Raw genomic sequence first — 19,777 nt, forward strand, 5'->3', positions numbered from 1 at the left:
TTAAAGACCTCCAAAGATTGGGACTCCTCCACCCTCCGAGGCAGCACATTCCACCGTCGAACAGCCCTCACCGTAATGAAGTTCTTCCTAATGTTTAGGTGGAATTGCTTTTCTATTAGTTTAAATCCATTACTCCATGTCCTAGTCTCTGGAGCAACAGAGAACAAGCTAGTTCCCTCATCAACATGATAGCCATGTTTAAATATCTGAAGGGATGTCATGTCTCCCCTCAACCTTCTCTTCTCCAAACTAAACAAACCCAACTCCCTTCTCATAGGGCATGGATTCCAGACCTTTGACCATTCTGGTCACCCTCCTCTGGACATTCTCCAACTTGTCCTTCTTAAATTGTGGAGCCCAAAACTGGACACAGTATTCCAAGTGAGGTCTGACCAATGCAGAATACAGTGGTAGTATTACTTCCCTTGATCTAGACACAATACTCCTATTGATGCAGCCCAGAATTGCATTGGCCTTCTTAGCCGCCATCTCACACTGTTGACTCATGTTCAGTTTGTGGTCCACTAAGACTCCCAGATCTCTTTCACATGTACTGTTGTCAAGCCAACTCTCTCCCATCCTGTACCTGTGCCTTATGTTGTTTCTGCCTAGGTGAAGTACTTTACACTTCTCCCTATTGAAATCCATTTTATTGCTTATGGCCCAGCTCTCCAGTCTATCGAGGTCATTCTGAACTCTGACCCTACCCTCCGGGGTATTAACTACCCCTCCTAACTTGGTGTCATCTGCAAATTTGATTAGCATGCTCTCTATCCCATCATCCAAGTCATTTATAAAAATATTAAATAGTACCGGTCCCAGGACAGACCCGTGGTACCCCACTGGTCACTCCTCTCCAGGATGAAGTTGTGCCATTAATGAGCACCCTTTGGGTTCGGTTGGTCCACCAATTACCAATCCATCTAACAGTAGCAGTGTCCAGCCCACATTTTACTAGCTTTGTTTCAAGAAGATCATGGGGGACTTTATCAAAGGCTTTACTGAAATCAAGGTACACTACACCTACAGCATTCCCTTCATCTACCATACTTGTCACTCTTTCAAAAAAAAGATATGAGATTAGTTTGGCATGACCTGTTTTTGAGAAACCCATGTTGATTGTCAGTGAGCACGGCATTTCTTTCTAAGTGTTTACAGACCGTCTGTTTAATCATCTGCTCTAGTATTTTACCTGGTATTGATGTCAGGCTGACTGGGCGATAATTGTTTGGGATTTCTTCCCCCCCCCCTTTTTAAAGATGGGGACCACATTTGCCCTCCTCCAGTCTGCTGGAACTTCTCCTGTTCTCCATGAATTCTCAAAGATTATTGCCAGTGGTTCTGAAATCACTTCAGCCAGTTCTTTTAACACCCTTGGATGCAGTTCGTCTGGCCCTGGAGACTTGAATTCATTAAGAGTAGCCAGGTATTCCTGTACTATCTCAGTGTCTATACTATGCTGTAATTCCCCTATTGCATCCTCTGCTCCATTATTCCCAGGCTGAGCACTATTCCCCTTTTGGGAGAAGACTGATAAAAAAAGGAGTTAAGTAATTCTGCCTTTTCTGCCTCCCCTGTTAATAACTCACCATCCTCTCCATGCAATGACCCGATCGTTACCTTGATCTTCCTTTTGTTATGGAGATAACCAAAAAATCCTTTTTTGTTGTTTTTAACTTCCCTGGCTAGCCGGAGCTCATTCTGCGCTTTAGCCTCCCTGACTTTCTCCCTACATGTGCTGGCTACTTGTTTGAATTCCTCTTTGTTGATTTCTCCCTTTTTCCATTTCTTGTTCATGCCCTTCTTAAATCCTATCTCAACCCTGGTTTCTTCAAACCTCTATACCTTTTTTTCTCCTCGTGGGAATTGATTCAAATTGCGCCTTCAATATCTCCCTTTTAAGAATTTCCCATCCTTCATGTACTCCCTTCTCATTCAATATTCTCACCCACAGGATCACACCCAGTAGTTCCCTAAATTTATTGAAATCAGCTTTCTTAAAGTCTAGAGTACATGTTTGACTATTTCTTGCTTCTCCTTTCTGCTGTATAACAAACTCCAGGAGAACATGGTCACTCCCACCTAAAGATCCCACTCCTTCTACCCCATAAACCAAGTCATCATAATTGGTTAAGATCAGATCCAAAATGGCTGTTCCCCTTGTCGCTTCTTCCATTTTTTGGACTATGAAGTTGTCTGCAAGGGAAGTGAGGAATTTGTCAGACCTAGTTGTTTTGGCAGAGTTAGCCTTCCAACAGATGTCAGGATAATTGAAATATTCCATTACTACTACACCTTTCTTTTTTGAATGTTTGGACATCTGTTCCAGGAAAGCATAATCTAACTCTTCAGTTTGGCTTGGGGGTCTATAATATACCCCCACAATGACATCACTATTTTTCTCCCCCTTAATTTTTACCCAGATGGTTTCAAGCTGGGTTCCAGCGTTTAAGTCCTGGATCTCCTCGCAGGTGTAATCATCCCTAACGTATAATGCTACCCCTCCCCGCTTCCGATTTGGTCTTTTTTTCTCTGAAATAGCCTTCAATTAATACATTCCAATCATGAGACTCGTCCCACCAGGTTTCTGTAATGCCTATCATATCATATTTGCTTTTTGCTATTAAAAGTTCTAGTTCATCTTGCTTATTTCCCATGTTCTGTGCATTAGTGTAGAGCCACCTTAGACCACAGGTCCTTCTTCTTGGCAGCTTATTTAAGATTGTCTCCCTCCCATTGTTATTTTTTCATAAAAAATTTAGATGAGGATTCCAAGAAAGTGTACAACTAATTTTATGCACCCAAAAGAGGTGGATTGCAGCTAGGTAAGTACCCATTGAAAATAAAAGCAGTTTTTTAACATGACATAAGTGTCAGCTGTATAAAGTGAAGAAGTTGGACAATTCACTGTGCCCAAGCCCTTGGACATATTTAAGTAGTTCCTTGTATCCCAGCCAAGATGTTCAAAAGAAAGCCCCTACAAAGACTACAAGTTATTAGCCTAAAATCTAAAACTGAGCCAAGATATCTTCCATCTCTGTGTCAAGCTTAATTTTGGCAATAACAATTATTTTGTACTAGGAAGCTGCTCTGCCAGTTTGGTGGTTTGAAAGCTGAAATAAAGTCCCACTCAAGCATGAACTAACACCATCTCGAATAGCCTCAGAATTACAAGCCTCAGATTACAAGCACAGCACTGAAATTCAAAATTCGGTGACAAAGTGAATTCAGTCAAGTTTCTGTTTAGATGTTCAAGCCACACCAAAATGCACACACAACTGGATTTTTTTTTACCGTCAAGTCGCAGCTGACTTAGGGCAACCCCTGTAGGGTTTTCAAGGCAAGAGACATTCAGAGGTATTGCCTGCCTCTGCATTACGCCCCTGGTATTCCTTGGAAGTCTCCCATCCAAACACCAGCCAGAGCCAACCCTGGTTAGCTTCTGAGACCTAACAAGATAAAGCTAGCCAGGGTTATCAAGGTCAAGGCACAACTGGAATAGGAGGACACAATCACCACTCACGAGAGAATTACTGTAACAACTCATCTAAGTTTTACAAAAAAGGGCAGAAACTTTGCTGCTGCCAGGCACCATGTGTCTACCTATTCTACCCACTCAATGGTTGGAATAGGGAGGACACCTGTTTCTCCAAAACACCTTTTCAAGGAAATTTATAACAGTTCCAGAAAATGCAATACAATTAAAACTGAGCAAAGAAGAGACAACTACAACAAAATAATAAAAGCATACCTAAAACAAACAACCAATAAACTCAGCATACCACACAAATAAAGCAACAAAGACATGCCCATCCCAAGAGACAACTACAAGTGGGGGAAGATAAAACCCCAACCACAACCAATAAAATCAAAGGCCTGGCCAAATAACCAAAGGCCTAGCCAAATAAAAGTGTCTTTAGCTGGTGCCAGAAGGTCAGCAAGCCAAGTGACAGGTAAACGTATTAGGGAAGAGCATTCCCATCCATTCAGTGGGGTTCAGTGCCTGTTTGGGCCCTCGTCTAATTTTTCTACAGAGATTCTGCATAGATTTGAAAACAGAAAACAAAGAAGTCTGCACAGTTGGTATGTGGGATAGGGGAACCTTACATTTCAGCATCAATTATCCCACTCAAAACTTCAGACAGTCTTATATCTGATTGTTAAGATAGTTAATGAGTACCAGCTCCTACAAACACAATACAGGGGTGAGCTTGGCTGTTATTTTATTATTATTATTAATTTACAGGACAGTGAAAGAAGCTGCTCTCTTGAAACCACTGGAAAAGGAAGATACTCTTGGAAAGAGAACAGTGAAATTGAACATACACTGAGCCATTTCCAGGAAACAAATCATTTTATAGAATCTTTCAGATAGTTTTCTGGGGTTTGCCATTGAATAAGAATATGTCCAACCCACACAGATGTTGGGACATGATGAGGAGTTAAGCTGGTAAGACGGTTCATAACATTATGCCTTCCAGATATAAAGCAGAAATACCAGGGTTTACCATATCTCAAGATCTGCTTGTGAGAATTATCTCTATCAAATTATTGAAATGGTTCTCTATCAAAGAACAATAGTTGCTTCTCTTTGACAGCAAACATAAGAACTCCACATTTCCAAAAATTCTGGCAACAAAAGGCTCATATACTTAAACTGCCTAGTATGATGCTCTTCAACCAGATTCTGGAGGTGGAAGTTATGCAAGAGATTTAATCTGTGCTTATTCTCAACTGCAATATTATGAACTTGCATACATCTACTCACATGCACAGGTCTGAGCTTCTGGTGTGCCACCACTAATGCACAGGCATTAGTGGTGGCACACTTTAAGGTTGTACACAGATTGCAACTTTCTTGCCTCCCCCCACCACAAGCACCAAACCCTCTCCCTGAAATGATGTTCTGGGAGCAGGAGGTAAAGAAGTCATGCTCCACAGGCATGGAGCTACAGAAACACTCCCTGGATCCAACCCTGGAACTAGAGTGATTTGCAGCAGCATGCAGGCAGGGGCACAAAGTATCACAACGCAGAGCAACTGGAAGCTAATATGAGCAAGACATTTCCTGCAGCTGCCATACAGCTGCAGGGCTGTACTGACTTACAGACAACAAGAAATGTCTGAAATGTGCACATGTGCTGCTGAGAATGTTGTCTTCCGTGGAAACCAGGGAATTGGAGAGCTAAAACTACCTGTGCTTTTTGCCCAGCCATCTGCTCTTTTGATACAAGTAGTTTTTGTTACATGCTTAGTAGCCCAAACACAGAGCAGAAGAGGTATTCAGTTAAGACCAAATTCTATATAAATAGTTAAAGATGTATTGGTTATTTGGTTTCAGCCATTTACAAACTATCCGAATGCCTGTTTTACTTGGGCAAGCCACCCTTTAGGATTGGTGTTGTTTTTCCTTTCAAGTGGGGAAAGTGTAAATTGTTGAAGAATAAACTTTGGGCACTTCAGTTTCTCTCCATTCCAGGGTGGAGAGGTATTTGGGTTAATGCCTAGAAACTCTTAAGTATCAATTTGCTCCAGAAAGTCAGCTGACTTGGCATTTTCAGTTCTCCCCTTCACTACCCAAAGTAGCAGCCTTAGAAGGCCAAAACCCTTTGATAGGTTTTAATCCTCACCAGTCACCTTCACACGGGTTGGTTGACCCAGCTTGAATGCTAGTGGGAAGCAGGTGCCCCCCCCCCACTTCCCCACAGCATCATCACGCTCCCATGAACCTTTCAGGTTTTCCCCATCTCTCCTGCAATCTTTCCCAAACCTTCCATATCATGTTTCAGGAATGATGACAGCAGAGCCAGTCTGACACCCATGTGGAAGAGAAAGTTCTGGGCTTCCTGGTCCCACCAGCTTCATTTTCCCCACCACAGTCCCCTGCAGCAGCCATTCCTCCCACTACCACTGGGGGGCTTTCTAGTTTTTCAGCCTCTCTCAAGTCCTAACTCTTTTTTTAAGGCTCTGGCCCCTTTGGAACAGAGATATGCCTTTCATCTTATACTCCACAAAAAGGGGTTGGAAACTTACTTTTGTTTTATAACGAAAGCTGGGAATTCAGAGAATCTGAAAGACAGACTGTTATCATGTCACTTGCCTATTCTAAACAAAATCTGGAAAAGCCCCCAGTGCCACATGGGCATGACAGTTACTGCTGGGGGACCAGGACAGGAAAAATGTGGGAGAAACCTGTAATGTGGAAGCCCTGTTACTGCTGTACTATATATTTGCAACAGCAACAGGGAAACCACATAAGATCATCTTGGTGTGGAAACCACCGCCACGTGTCAGCAATAGCTTTAAATGCCGAGAGACATCGCTGGAAGTTTTTTTGTACTATTGCTGTGAGCCACTCATCTAGACAGACTAACCAATTCGACACAGTCAGCACTGAAGAGGAGGGCTGGTTGCAACCTGTGTGCGTTACAAGCAAAAGGTCACTCCACTTCTAAATGCCAGAGACTTTGCTCAACGCAGCTGTGACGGTGGCTCACTTCAATAGTAACATAAAGGAGTTGTTCTTGACCAAGGATGGTGTGACAAAGGGGGGATCTCTCCCATGTCACCTACTTCGCTTTACCTCAGACAATTGAGACACCAGAGCCTTTACTCAGCTCAACAATAAAACAACAGAATTTTATTGTATTTTACAGATAAAGGTATGGGAGGGGAAACTAGTATTAAGGAAAGGTAAAAATTTTCTATACATATAATGAGTTGCTCAACACATACAGCACAGATGATATTTTATCTTAGTTAGGTTTCCAACACTTTAAGGTAGCTTTGTCCCATAACCTGCACAGAGGTTCATGTGTATACTCTGGTGTCTCAAACTAGGAAATGTGGAGATTCTCCCTTCTCCTTTCCTTTATCTGTGGAATTACTTCACAGCACTTCAAGTAATTTTCACACAACACTTGGTACAGGAATACCTCCTTCCCCAGAGACTATTCCCCCCCCTCAGTGACTACAGTAGGGACCTTTCTCCCCAAACTCTCTCTTTCGTCACCCTTCAGGCTTTTGCCCCAGTCACACTAGGCACAACCTCTCACACCGGAACCCAGAGAAAAAGCTTCTTCTCTCTCAGAGTCTCTTCCCTTAAGCTCCACCCACTTACAGTCACGGACAGATATTAATGCTTAGTTCGTCACAGATGGGCAATCAGGAGCCTTAATATTAGCAAGAATTATACAGGAGAGGGGGATACCAGAAGATGTGCCCTTTCAAGCCCATGCCACACTATCAGGAAGAAGAGTTGGTTTTTATATGACGACTTTCTCTACCACTTAAGGAAGAATCAAACCGGCTTACAATCACCTTCCCTTCCCCTCCCCACAACAGATACCCTGTGAGGTAGGTGGGGCTGAGTGAGAGTGACTAGCCCAAGGTCACCCAACTGGCTTCATGTGGAGGAGTGGGGAAACAAATCCAGTTCACCAGATTAGCCTCCGCCGCTCATGTGGAGGAGTGGGGAATCAAACCCGGTTCTCCAGATCAGAGTCTACCGTTCCAAATCACCGCTCTTAACCAGTACACCACGCTGGTTGAATGCCCACCCCCACCTACATTAGCTACAAGATAGGATGGCTGTTGCAAGACTAGGCCAGCAAGTCATTTATTCAGTTCAGGGGCAAGTTTTATATCAAGAAATATCTCACAAGTTTAAGTGTACAAAATTATGATCCTCTCACATACCAGCTACAGCCAAAAAAGCCACTTTCATGTCAGGAGAGCCAAATCTAGCTGCCACCTAAAGCACAGAGATCAGAGCAGCTCTGCTGGATCAGACCAGTGGTTCATGTAGTCCAGCCTCCTGTCTCACATAGTGGCCAACCAGTTCCTCTGGAGGTCTAACAACAGGGAACAGAGGCCAAGGCCTTCCCCTGATGTTGCCTGATGTTTCTAATTGCTGCTTCCAGAGATGGTGCTCGATGTCTCAAATGCTAGAACAGTAGCATTTTCAGAAATGCATCAAATCAGTGCCAACAGATTGAAAGCTGGCATTTCTGAAGCTACTCAGATTCTTCTTGTCACTTTAATGTCATTGTTAAAGGAGCAGATTGAGGATAGGAGGAATTAGTACCCTGCTTAGACAACAACTTATTATAAATCACATAGCTATGAAATTCCCCAATTACTGTGCAAAGTGATCATAATAGCCACATGAGATTGTTTTGCTAAGATAAATTCAGTTAGAAATAAATCTATAGCACTTTTTTCTTTCTTCATAGAGGAGTCAATGTGCAAAAAAAGATTTCCCCATCAATCTAGCCTGAAGGCAGTAGAATTATACATCTGTATTTGCAGGCAGAGGGGACAGCATGCAAACCTACTGAAGCAAGCAAGCTAGGAAACATTATAATCAAATAGAAGGAAATCATCAAGGGGTGGAAGGATTAAGTCCACCCTCCCCTCCCTGTGCGACCCTGATCCTAATCAAGGCTGCATGTGGCAGCAATTGAACTTTAAAAACTGCTGGGAAAATTCAATCACAGCATCTTGTCTAGTTTAATCCTCAATTGCTACCCTACCGCTTATGCATCAGCCGATTGCCTTGTAATCCGCAGCCCCGTAACCAGTATGGTACATTAGATAGGCTGCCTGACTAGAACTGGAAAGAATGGCGTTCATATTCAGACCCAGCCATGAAGCTTACTGGTGAGGTGACAGTCCTTGGGTCAGTCACCGCTTCTCAGTCTAACATATTTCACTGTGCTATTATGATAAAATGAAGGCAGAGAGAACCATATCTTAAGCTTTTTAGAGGAAGGGCAGAACTAAAATATAATAGACACTCCACATTGTTGCTTACAGGGAATCCAGATTTTCAGATGTACTATGTTATTCAACTAATATAGAACTGGAATGTAACAGGCACCATATATCTGTATCAGCTGCAAGACAAAAGCAACTGTAAGCTGCACATAACATAGTATGAATTTTGAGCTTAATTTCAGTACCTTTGAGTCTATTCTATCCTTCACTCAATGCTCTCTGCAAATCATGTCTTACCTCCTTTCAAATGGGCTTTCACCTAGGCTAAGGATCCTCAACCTTTTTGAGCCTGCGGGAACATTTGGAATGTTGGGCGCAGCAACAAAATGGCTGCCATAAAATGGCTGCCGGAGGAGGCGGAGCCAGCCACAAAATGATTGCCACAGCTTAACTTCAGTAACACAGTGTAGATCCTTGTGGTGTAGTGGCATCTGCTGCCAAAGCAACATTTATAAACATCAGCACAGTCAATCAAATCTTCAATAGTCAATCAGAAGCCTTGCTGAGCAAAAGTGGTACCTGGCCCCGCTCACTTCCTAAAAACACTTGGGGGCTCCAGAGAAGGTGTTAGCAGGTGCCATAGTGCCCATAGGCACTACACTGGAGACCCCTGACCTAGGGCATGACACAGGGTTTTTTCCAGGCACAATATAAAGTACTGGTGTTAAGCCAGAAAGAGCTTGAGTTCAATGTACCTGGTGGACCACTACCAGGTCATACTCTGAGGTAGGTCCAGGAAGCCTTACTGCAGAAATCCTGTTAGAGAAATCCAGTTGGGGGAACCAGCATGAGGGCTGTCTTGGTAACCCCATCCTCCAGGTGCTGTGGAAGGTTCCCACATGATGAATATTCCAGCATTAGCTTCTTTATTCCAGAGGACTTTTTTAAAAAAATAGATCTGTCCATTTTGCATGTAAGTTTTTAAATGGCTGCTATCTATTTTACCAGTATTTACCAGAAAGGAAGACACCTTTGAGTGTAAAATCACCCTCTTAAAAGGTTCATGCACAAAGACTTACATTAGTAAACTGAAGGCATGCTAGTAAAAAACGGCATGGGCTAGTAGCTTTTGTAATTTTATTTACTAGGATACATAGACTATGCCACAATAATAATCTGCGTATTTTACATTAATCTATCCACACCAAAACCCATCGTCATTTCCAGAGTTCTGCACAATTACGCATGGGGACACCTTTGCTTCCTCTATTAAGTTCTACTACAGCCTCAGCCCCTACCAACAGCTGAGATGTATTTTCAAGTAAACATGTTTAGAATAGCATTAGAAATGAACTCTGTGCCAAGTAAGTATGACACAATTCCAAAATGGATGGCTGCTATTCCCTGTGTTGCAAGCCACATTTATTGTAGGGTTGGACTGAAGCAGAAAATAGGACAGCTGTGGTCTAGCTGGCTTTGTACAGCTTGATATTGATGGACCTCAATAAGTACACATGTAAAGTTCCAATGATCTGCAAATATGACATGCTATAACTCTATGTAAACATTTTCACGACCTACTGCCCAATCACACTTTCCCCCAGTATTATCCACTGAAGAACAAAGGCAACACCTCTCTTTCATCCTTTTAATTCCTATTAAGTGTTACCTGATTTTAAAAGTTTTAGTCTTCTGCTCATCTCATTTTTAATATACATAGCACAAAATGGAACCTTGTACACTTACCGTAATGGTTCCTTCTGCTCTGAGGTAAGGAGGGCATCTTGGAACTTGAGTGATTCCCACCAGCTGCTCAGGGAGGCAGGACTAATGTATTCACTCCCATGCAGGAATCTCCTCAGCTCCAGTTTGATTCTTTCCAAGATAGGACAAAAACAGGGAGGAACTCTGTAACAGCAACATATAACTACAACATAGTGCAGGTGAAAGCTGTTGAACAATGAGATATGGAAAATGACACAGAATGGCAGAATGACAGAACGCTCAAGAAAGGGAAGGTGAATAGGGCAACTTCCCTTTTCTTTCTTCACTCAACATCTTTTTGTGGGGGTGGGGGAAGACGGTCCCATCTTTTCTGTGCATTGTTGTTCAGCTACACAAGTTGCTTTGTCATTCTTGTCTTGCACTGCGAGGAGGTTGCCTTGATGGAAGAGGTTTTGTGTGCACTATCTTTTTTAACTCTCTTTGGTTGGGCAAGATGCCCTCCTTACCTCAGAACCTTCATGGTACGTATCCAAGGTTCCACTATCACTCTGAGAAGGAGGGCATCTTGAAACTTGGGACTTACAAAAGCTGTATCCCAGAATTGGGGTGTGAACTTGGTTTTCTTCCACCACACTCTGTAAACACTCTTCTCCCAAAAACTGCATCAGCTGAAGAAAACGAATGTATTTTGTAGTGTCTAATGAGTGTGGTAATGGAGGACCATGTACGCACTCTGCAGGTTTCTTCCACTGAAGCTCAGTGACCGAATGTAGCTGCACTCCAGACTGCAGGCTGGGTAATGCCCGCAGGTACTAGACTATTGCTGGCCTTGTAAGCTTGACAGATGCAATGCATAATGCTATAGCTTATTGTGGACTTAGAATTTATTCTCCTTGTTAGGGGCCCTCAGAGAAATGAGCAAGGAGTTTGTCCTCCTTGCGCCTGATGGAAATACTGGGTGCTCTGAGTAAGTCCAGGGTGTGCCATGCCTTTTCCTTATCATGCTTTGAGTTTAGGCAAAAAGAAGGTAGATGAATTTCTTGTCTCCTGTGGGGGGGAAAAGGGAGATTACCTTGGGAACAAAGGTAGGATCTGGTTGGAGAACCACTTGTCCTTGTGGAAAGCACATCTAGGTGATAGGGCTCCCAATTCAGATACTCTATGTTCTGAAGTAATTGTTGTCAACAACAACAACAACTTATTTGCAGTCATAGACCATCAAATAAGACAAATTTGCATAGTTAAATAGCATAGAATAAAAACAAATACAAAATAGATTTGCTATTAATTGTTGTCAAGAAGAGAGTCTTCATGTGTAGCCACTTGAGAGGTACTTCCCTTAATGGCTTGAACGCAGTCATGGTGAAGACCAACTGCACCATGTGAAGCCTCCCAGTCGGAAGGTGATGAACGGTAGGAGGGCTTGACTGTGTCACCCCTCTAAGGAAAGAAAGGGTGTGAGGATGTTTTGATTTAGGGAGTCCTGTTATCCGAGGAACTATGGTGGCAATAGCCGCCACTTGACTGTGCAGGGAAGTCACTTTGAGCTTCTGATGGACTCCGTCTTACAAAAAGGCCAAGATCTGACCCAAACCTGGTTCCAACGGGTTGATATGGTTATGTTGTCACTATCTCACAAATGCACCAATGAGGTCACAGGAACCACTGGGTCTTCATTGAACACAGGCAACAAGGATGTCTACCAGTGGGACTTGCCAATTGTAAAAAAAAAATTGGTAGCAGCCAAAAATTGCTTATTTGCCAATGTTTTGTCCCACTCTGCTCTCACCAGGCTTTCAAAATACTCAGGGAATAGAACAGACCTGTCTGTGGGTTGAAACCTAGGAAAGAATTTCCTTAGGCCTGGAGCATATTTCTTTGATCAGGTTCCTCAGACGTCCAGGGCCATAATAGCTTAGTTACATCCGACCTGTGTCAACCCCATGGGATTTTTGAGGAAGGAGACCAACAGAGGCGGTTTGTTATTGCCCTCCCCGCACAACAATCCTGGAATTCTTCCTCGTCTGAGGAGAACCCACCTTCCTCCTTACCACTATTTGATGTGTAGGATGGTTGTCACCTGAGAAAAGGCAAGGGTTGGTGCCTGGCAAGGCGGCTTTCCTGGCTGCTTTGTGGGCCATGACGTGCAAACCTCTCCCTGGGATGTGGAGGGACTTTCCTCTGGTCCATGACTGGTCATGGCAGCATGCATAGGGGAGCTTGGGACAGAACCCTGTGATCCCCTGAAGAAGGGAGGGAGAGAGGACAGCTGGAGGCTGTAGTTACTCCCTGGGGACACTTTTAACAAATTCTATGATCTCTGCAGGACCCGGGGTGGGGGGGCCCCTCCCGCTGCCTCATAAGAGGGGGGTTTGATATATTACCCCTCAATGTCTTCTCCGGTTCGACTGGCGATCTCATCTGGAGGGCTGGGCATGCCATCAGTGCTGCTATGGGCCAAATTGTTAGCCAAAGGAGATCTTGTGGCAGTAGGATCCTTTTTTCATGCCTTTTTTCTCAGGCACAAATGGTCACTTGTGTTTTGGCAGCAAGGCTGCAACCGCTCTTCCTCTCTCATTTCCTTCGTCACGATTAATCTGGGAACCCCGTAACCTTTGTTTCTACATGCGGAAAGTATCCCGGGATCTGGGTATTTCTCCAACAGGCATTCGTCTCCGGTAGCCTCATCTCGGTCGTCCACGAAAGCGGGGTGGGTGAGGGGAGGAATTGAGAAGGAAAAACAGCAAAGAACAAGAATGGAGAGGCTTAGAATAGTTAAGAAATTTAGAGGTAGTTTTAGTTTGGAAGGAAGGTTTGCTAGCTCTAAGAGGTTGCAGCTGCAGAGATCAGCCTCTCTGCCGCCTTCCCCGATCGAGTCAGGAAGCAAACTGGAGCAAACGAGATTCTCGCGCGGGAGACAGGAAATGAAGAAATTAGTCCTGCCTGCCTGAGCAGCAGGTGGGAATCACCCAAGTTCCAAGATGCCCTCCTCCTCAGAGGGAGAACCTCAATGAAGGTGCCTAATTCTGAATAAGAGGAACACTTCCTTATAAATGTAACTTACTACCAAAACTATTCCTCATTATTTGAAGGAAAAGATACCTTTAAATCTTTTCTTGTTCATACATTTTGGAAATATACAACATTCTTTAATTCTGTACCATTGTAAGGACACTACAAGGCCAAAATGATCTCAGAGTAGACTAATCAAGGCTCAACCGCATGTTAGAAGTCAGGTTTAAAAGACAACTAATTTTTATTTTGCATTAAACTCCATTTAGGTAAAAAGTAAAGGTCCCCTGTGCAAGCACCAGATCATTCCTCACCCATGGGGGTGACGTCACATCCCGACGTTTCCTAGGCAGACTTTGTTTACGGGGTGGTTTGCCAGTGCCTTCCCCAGTCATCTTCCCTTTACCCCCAGCAAGCTGGGTACTTATTTTACCGACCTCGGAAGGATGGGAGGCTGAGTCAACCTTGAGCCGGTTAGCTGAAACCGACTTCTGTCGGGATCAAACTCAGGTTGTGAGCAGAGCATGGACTGTAGTACTGCAGCTTACCACTCTGTGCCACGGGGCTCCATTTACCCATTAATAAAAAGGAGAGTTATAGTAGTTTCACTCTGAAAGGCAAATTCATCATGTATGACTTAGGAAGGAAAGGCCCGCTGTGTATGTTTAACTTGCCTTATAATTTGCCTTCTGGGAATCCTGTGCTTTCGGTTTTTCTCATCCCCACCAAATCAGGGGCAAATTTTAATCAGTGGCTGAAGATTTAATCTACTGAGAGAAGCTCACAGCATTTGTTTTCGCCTCCCCACAAACACAACAATCTACAATGCAAACTCATACTTGCAGAGTTTCTCTTGCACCCTCTGCAGATTTTATCCAGCTTGGCTGTTTGCTCCGCCATCCTTTTATGTCTGTTCCAGGAGGCAATGTACGAACACCCTCTCCCCATCCTTTTCATTGGGAGAAGGAAATGCTTCCGGGCAAAGCACCTTTTGGACCACTTTCATAATCAAAACCACCATTTAAAAAAGCTTGTTTGTACAGTTTCCATGGCAAGTAAAACACTACAACAGCCATTTTAATTAAAGTGATAATCCCTAGACACCATATTTAAGTGATTTTTCCCTTAAATCAGAGGTAGACAACCTTTCTTGGGGCCCAAGTGCCCCCCAAAATGCTCTCTACCTATCAAGATGTCCGTGGGGTGGCAAACAAAATGGGGAGGTTAAGCTGAGTGGCCTACTTGGAGAGAGATGCTTGGAGCATGCCAAGCCCCAACAGCGCTGCCGGCTCCTCAGGGATTTGCCTTGGATTCAGCTGGAGTTGCGCAGGAATGAGAGGCAGTGATGGGCATATGCCATTACTGTTGCCTTGTTCCAGCAGTGTTGCCAGTGCTTTGATTGCTTGGGCAGAGATGTGGCTATGGGTGCCAAGCCAAGTGGTCTGATGTACCTCTGCTGGAACACATGCTGGTGGTTACCTACCCTTTGATTAAACATTAGCCTGATCATAAATAGGTGTGTTACTAGAGGCCAATTGCCCTCTGAAAAACAGCATCCAGATAGCCCTCCAGGTTCCTGCCACTAGAACATAGAGCATGTGGCAATTGATAGCCCAATCCAACTGCACACTTGTGTACTCGATCAGATTAGAAACACCTGCTTGTAAAAGTGCTAAAATACAGCTTGCCATAACAATGGAGAAACCTCTGAGCAAATGTAACCATCTCTTGTACTAAGAAGCCTTTGAGGTTAAATGAAAATACAATAGTAGAATTTTAAGGAAATGTTGTTTAGCATATACACTACAGTTTTATTTTGTTGACCTCTGAGTTACAGGAAGAATGAGACAAGGAATTAGTTGGCATACAAGTGGAAACCGGCAAAGACTTACCAGAGGAATCTCATTTTCCCCTCCCCCACTATTTCTTCTTTTCCTTTCCTGAAAGTCCCCATAGCCTCTCCTTTTCCTGCTTCCTTCTCTCTTTCTAGGGTTGCCAACCTACAGGTGGGGCCTGGAGATCTCCTGAAATCATAACAGATCAGATTTGGGGGTGCAGCCTTGGGAGGGCGAGGTCTGGGGAAGGAAGCAACCTCAGCAGTGTATTATGCCATAGAGTCCATCCTCCAAAGCAGCCATTTTCTCCAGGGGAACTGAACTGTCACCAGGAAAGCAGTTGCAATTCCAGTAATTTCCAGCTTTCACCTGGAGGTTGGCAACCCTAAATCCCATGGACGAAATGGCTGCTTTGGAGGGTGGAGTCAAAGGCATTATACCCCTCTAAGATCCCTTTCTTCCTCAAACCCCACCCTCCCCAGGCTACACCTCCCAAATCTCTAGGAATTTCCTAACATGGAGTTGGCAATCCTCTCCTTCCCACACAACAGCCAACCCACCTTTATCTGTCCCTTTGTCTTAAGCTTTCCTTCTCCCCCCCCCCACCACATCCTGGCAACCTCTACTTAGGAAGCTGTGGCCCAGTTATGTGGTGCCAGTCACTGGACCAGACCCAGTTGCATGGTAAGGAACCCTCAAGCACTTGTGGGGTGGTACCTCACTTTCCCCTGTATCCCCCTTCCCACACTGTTCCCTCTTTCTGCCGTTCTGGCGACTCCCATAGCCTCTCCCCTTTCCCTGCCTCATTCTCTCCTTCTCAGCCATTCACCAACCCACCTTTTATCTGCCTCCCATCTTTAGCTATATTTACTTCATTTGTACCCCACCTAAATCTAAATTCAGTAGTTTTATGTGGCATTTTGTGTGAAAAGTTAACAATTAATGTACAGCCCAAGACACTAATTTCTGCAAGAAAAACAGCAATTTGGTTAAAGATCTGCGCTGAAGCCAGAAAACACACTTTGTTATTTTACCAGAATGAATTATTAAGAGTCCTCCAAAGATATTTTTTTAATTTTTTTAAAGGATTGCTCTTACCAAGTTGAAGTGCTGTGAAGTAACAAAGACAAGGATGGGGGAGGGATGGTTGGTTTCAACCATGTTGTTCCAACCTCAGTAATTTTAAATCTTTAGAACTATGAACTTTGATCTTATTACATGAGTACAAGTCGGAAATAATTCCACCAGTTGTACAATCAGAACAGATCAGTATGTAATCCAGCTGTAAAAACTGAACACAGCCATGTCCATATCTGTGATCAACCTAGGGCCATCCCCCAAACCTCCCCCTCATGTAGTAATGCTCAGATATTGTTTTACTGTCTCAACTCAGCTGTGCTTCACAGACACAGCAAAAACCACCACTTATTGACAACAGAGACTAATCTGAAAACATGGTGACCATTTATGCATGGGAGGTTCTGCCTTGGATTTGCCGCTCTCTAGATTCACATTTTCCCCATCTGAATTTCCAAAACTAAAAAATAAGCCCCCATGCAGAGTTTTGGGAATCCGGATTGGGAAAACGTGCATGTAGAGAGCGGCAAATCCAAGGCAAAACCTCCCATGAATAAATGGCCAGTGAAAACAGGCTCCCCCCCACCCAAATTACAGCTTCTTCCCCGTGGTTGAACCTAGTAATCTATTTACAGGTAAGCTTTGGCCACAGAGCCAAACAATCAAACAAAACCCTCCCACCACAAGACTTAACTGCTAACACCTATCTTACGCCTAACAATATAGCAAGAATTCAAGTCACCCACCAGCAAGCATACATCCTATAAATTGTGACTTTTTGAAATCAAGAATCTACACATTTAGAGAAAGTCTCCCTCACTCCCAGTCAGAATCTACCCCTTTTCCTTCACCTCACAACTAACTTATTCCTTGTGTACACTCAACCCCCAAAAGTCACCTTCCAAGAGCAAACCTCTCTAGAACCTCCTACCCTCTTCCATGCTCCCCCATTTTTTTTTATGTTACATAGTTCTTTCTGTCCAAGGCATCATGCACTCCTAGTTAAAACACAGGTACCAAAAAAGCTCTCTGCAGTCCTTCGTCTCTAAGGAGAAAGACATGACAGATCAACTTTCCTTGAGAGCTGCACCCTTTAACCTTGTATTCCCTTAGTCCCCAGTGTATGCATCGGCTGTCATCACTGCTCAACAAAAAAGAAGGGGGGGGGGAAGAGAGAACACTTTGTTCTATAGAAGCCACGTCTTCTCTGTTGAAACTTCAGATATTCTCGAACCGGCACCTGATTTTTTTTTAAGGGCACTTTCACATAGGCCTAATAATGCACTTTCAATCCCCTTTCAATGCACTTCGAAGGTGGATTTTACTGTGTGCACTGGCAAACGATCGTTAAGGTGTAGTGAAACTGGATTGAAAGTGCATTATTTGGGCTGTGTGAAAGTGCTGATGTTCCAGGGGTGACCCCTCCTCTCCGTGTAAACCCTGGCTTCACACCCAGCTCTCTGGAATCAGTGCCGCCATCCCACCCGCCTGACCCTCACACCCCGCCGCAAGACGCACACCTGCCCCATACAGGCACCTCATGGAAAGGCAGCTGTGCCATGGTAGGAGCATGCAACAAATACCGAACCCAAATAGGCCTCAAGTGATTAAGTTGGGGGGGGGGGGAGAGAAAGGTTCCGGGGCTCCATCCTGCTCGGAGCCACATCCTCTAAGGCAGGGCCAGAGCACTGCAGCCAGGCAGTGAGAGAACTGTTGTGTATGTATATAGTTGGGGAGTAATCAAGGGGGACTCAGGAGCTTGAGTTCTGCACGAAGAATCCTAAACCCTGCTCACCCTATTGGTCAAGCAAGTGGTTCCTACTGGCCCTAAGCCAGCATGTCCCATTGGTCACTGAGAGGGTATTCCCCCCCTATCACGGATCACGAATACCCTCTTGGTGACCAATGGGACATGCTGGCTTAGGGCCAGTAGGATCCGTGATAGGGGGGGAATACCCTCTCGGTGACCAATGGGACATGCTGGCTTAGGGACATTGGGATCCGTGATGGGGGGGGAATACCTTCTCGGTGACCAATGGGACATGCTGGCTTAGGGCCAGTAGGATCCGTGATGGGGGGGAATACCCTCTCGGTGACCAATGAGACATGCTGGTTTAGGGCCAGTAGGATCCGTGATGGGGGGGGGGGGCGAATACCCTCTCGGTGACCAATGGGACATGCTGGCTTAGGGCTAGTAGTTTCCGTGATAGGGGGGAATACCCTATCGGTGACCAATGGGACATGCTGGCTTAGGGCCAGTAGGATCCGTTTGTTTGACCAACAGGGTGAGCAGGGCTTAGGACCCTCCGTGCAGAACTCAAGCTCCTGAGTCCCCCTTGATTACTCCCCAACTGTATCCATACACAACACGAACTGCGCTCTGCACACGCTCAGTGGCTCGTTTCCCCTGCGTGCCGGAGAGGGCCCCCGAGGAAGTTCGCCGCACCCCCCCTCCCCGGGGGCTCCAGCCTGATCCTTCCCTGTCTCCTTTCCCCCTTTCCCGGGACGAGGGAGCCCGAGCCCCCCTCCCGCTCCCCGGCCCGCCTCCCTCCCCCTCAACCGCCATGTGGGCTCCCACAGGAGCCTCGCGCCCCGTTACCCAGGCAGCCGGCCCTAGGCCCAGGCGGGCTCGTGCTACCTCCAAGGCCGGCCGCCTCCTCCTCCCACCGGCCCCAGGAGGAAGGAATGAGGCGCGCAAGCAGGGTCGGCGAGCTGCCTCGCCTGCGGCCGGCCCGTCCGCGCGGGGACGGGAAGGGCGGCTCGCCCCGTTTACCTCATCTGCGGCAGCTCATGGCCTCGCATGGCACGGCGCTCCCCGAGGTCGTCTGGCTGGCGGGCGGGCGGACGGGGCGGCTCCCTTCCCCTCCTGCCCGGCGCCCGGGCTCCGTCGGCCGCTCCCAGTCCGAGCCGGGCGGCCACAGGGGGAGGAGAAGCGGCGGCAACTGACAGAAGGCGGCCCGCGCCACGCCGCCACGCCCCGCCCCGCCCCGCGATGGGCGGGGTCTGCGGAGGAGGCCGCCTTCCTCGTCAAAGAGACAGGAGCAGGAAGCGGGAAAGCGCGGAGGACGGCCCAGCTAGGGTTGCCGGGTCCCTCTTCGCCAACGGCGGGAGGGGTTGGGGGCGGAGCCTGAGGAGGGCGGGGTTTGGGGTGGGGTGGGGTGGAGAGGGGAGGGGCTTCAATTGTGATAGAGTCGAGTTGCCAAAGCGGTCCCTTTCCCCAGGAAGATAATTCGCAGCGGGTCGTCGCGTTCGTCTGGGCCTTTCATGCAGGGACGTCCCCCCTCAGTCCCCCCTGCTGACTGCCTCCTTTGGATTATTCATGCCTTTCCCGCCCATCAGAGATTGCCAAGGAACTTCAAGCAATATTACAGTACAGCAGGAAGTATTTGCAACGTGGGGACAATAACCTG

General features: G+C 45.8%; 1 protein-coding gene across 1 annotated transcript in view; it reads right to left on the reverse strand.

The window, feature by feature from the left end:
* The window catches only part of TEX2 (testis expressed 2), a 132,053-nt gene extending 112,856 nt beyond the window's left edge, over positions 1-19,197 (reverse strand). Inside the window, exon 1 of the mRNA XM_056857476.1 lies at positions 19,141-19,197. The gene's annotated coding sequence lies outside the window, so the exon portion shown is untranslated. The remainder of the gene's footprint in view (positions 1-19,140) is intronic.
* Between the last annotated feature and the right edge of the window lie 580 nt (positions 19,198-19,777).

This window comes from Euleptes europaea, chromosome 1 (assembly GCF_029931775.1).
Source record: "Euleptes europaea isolate rEulEur1 chromosome 1, rEulEur1.hap1, whole genome shotgun sequence".
NCBI lineage: Eukaryota > Metazoa > Chordata > Lepidosauria > Squamata > Sphaerodactylidae > Euleptes > Euleptes europaea.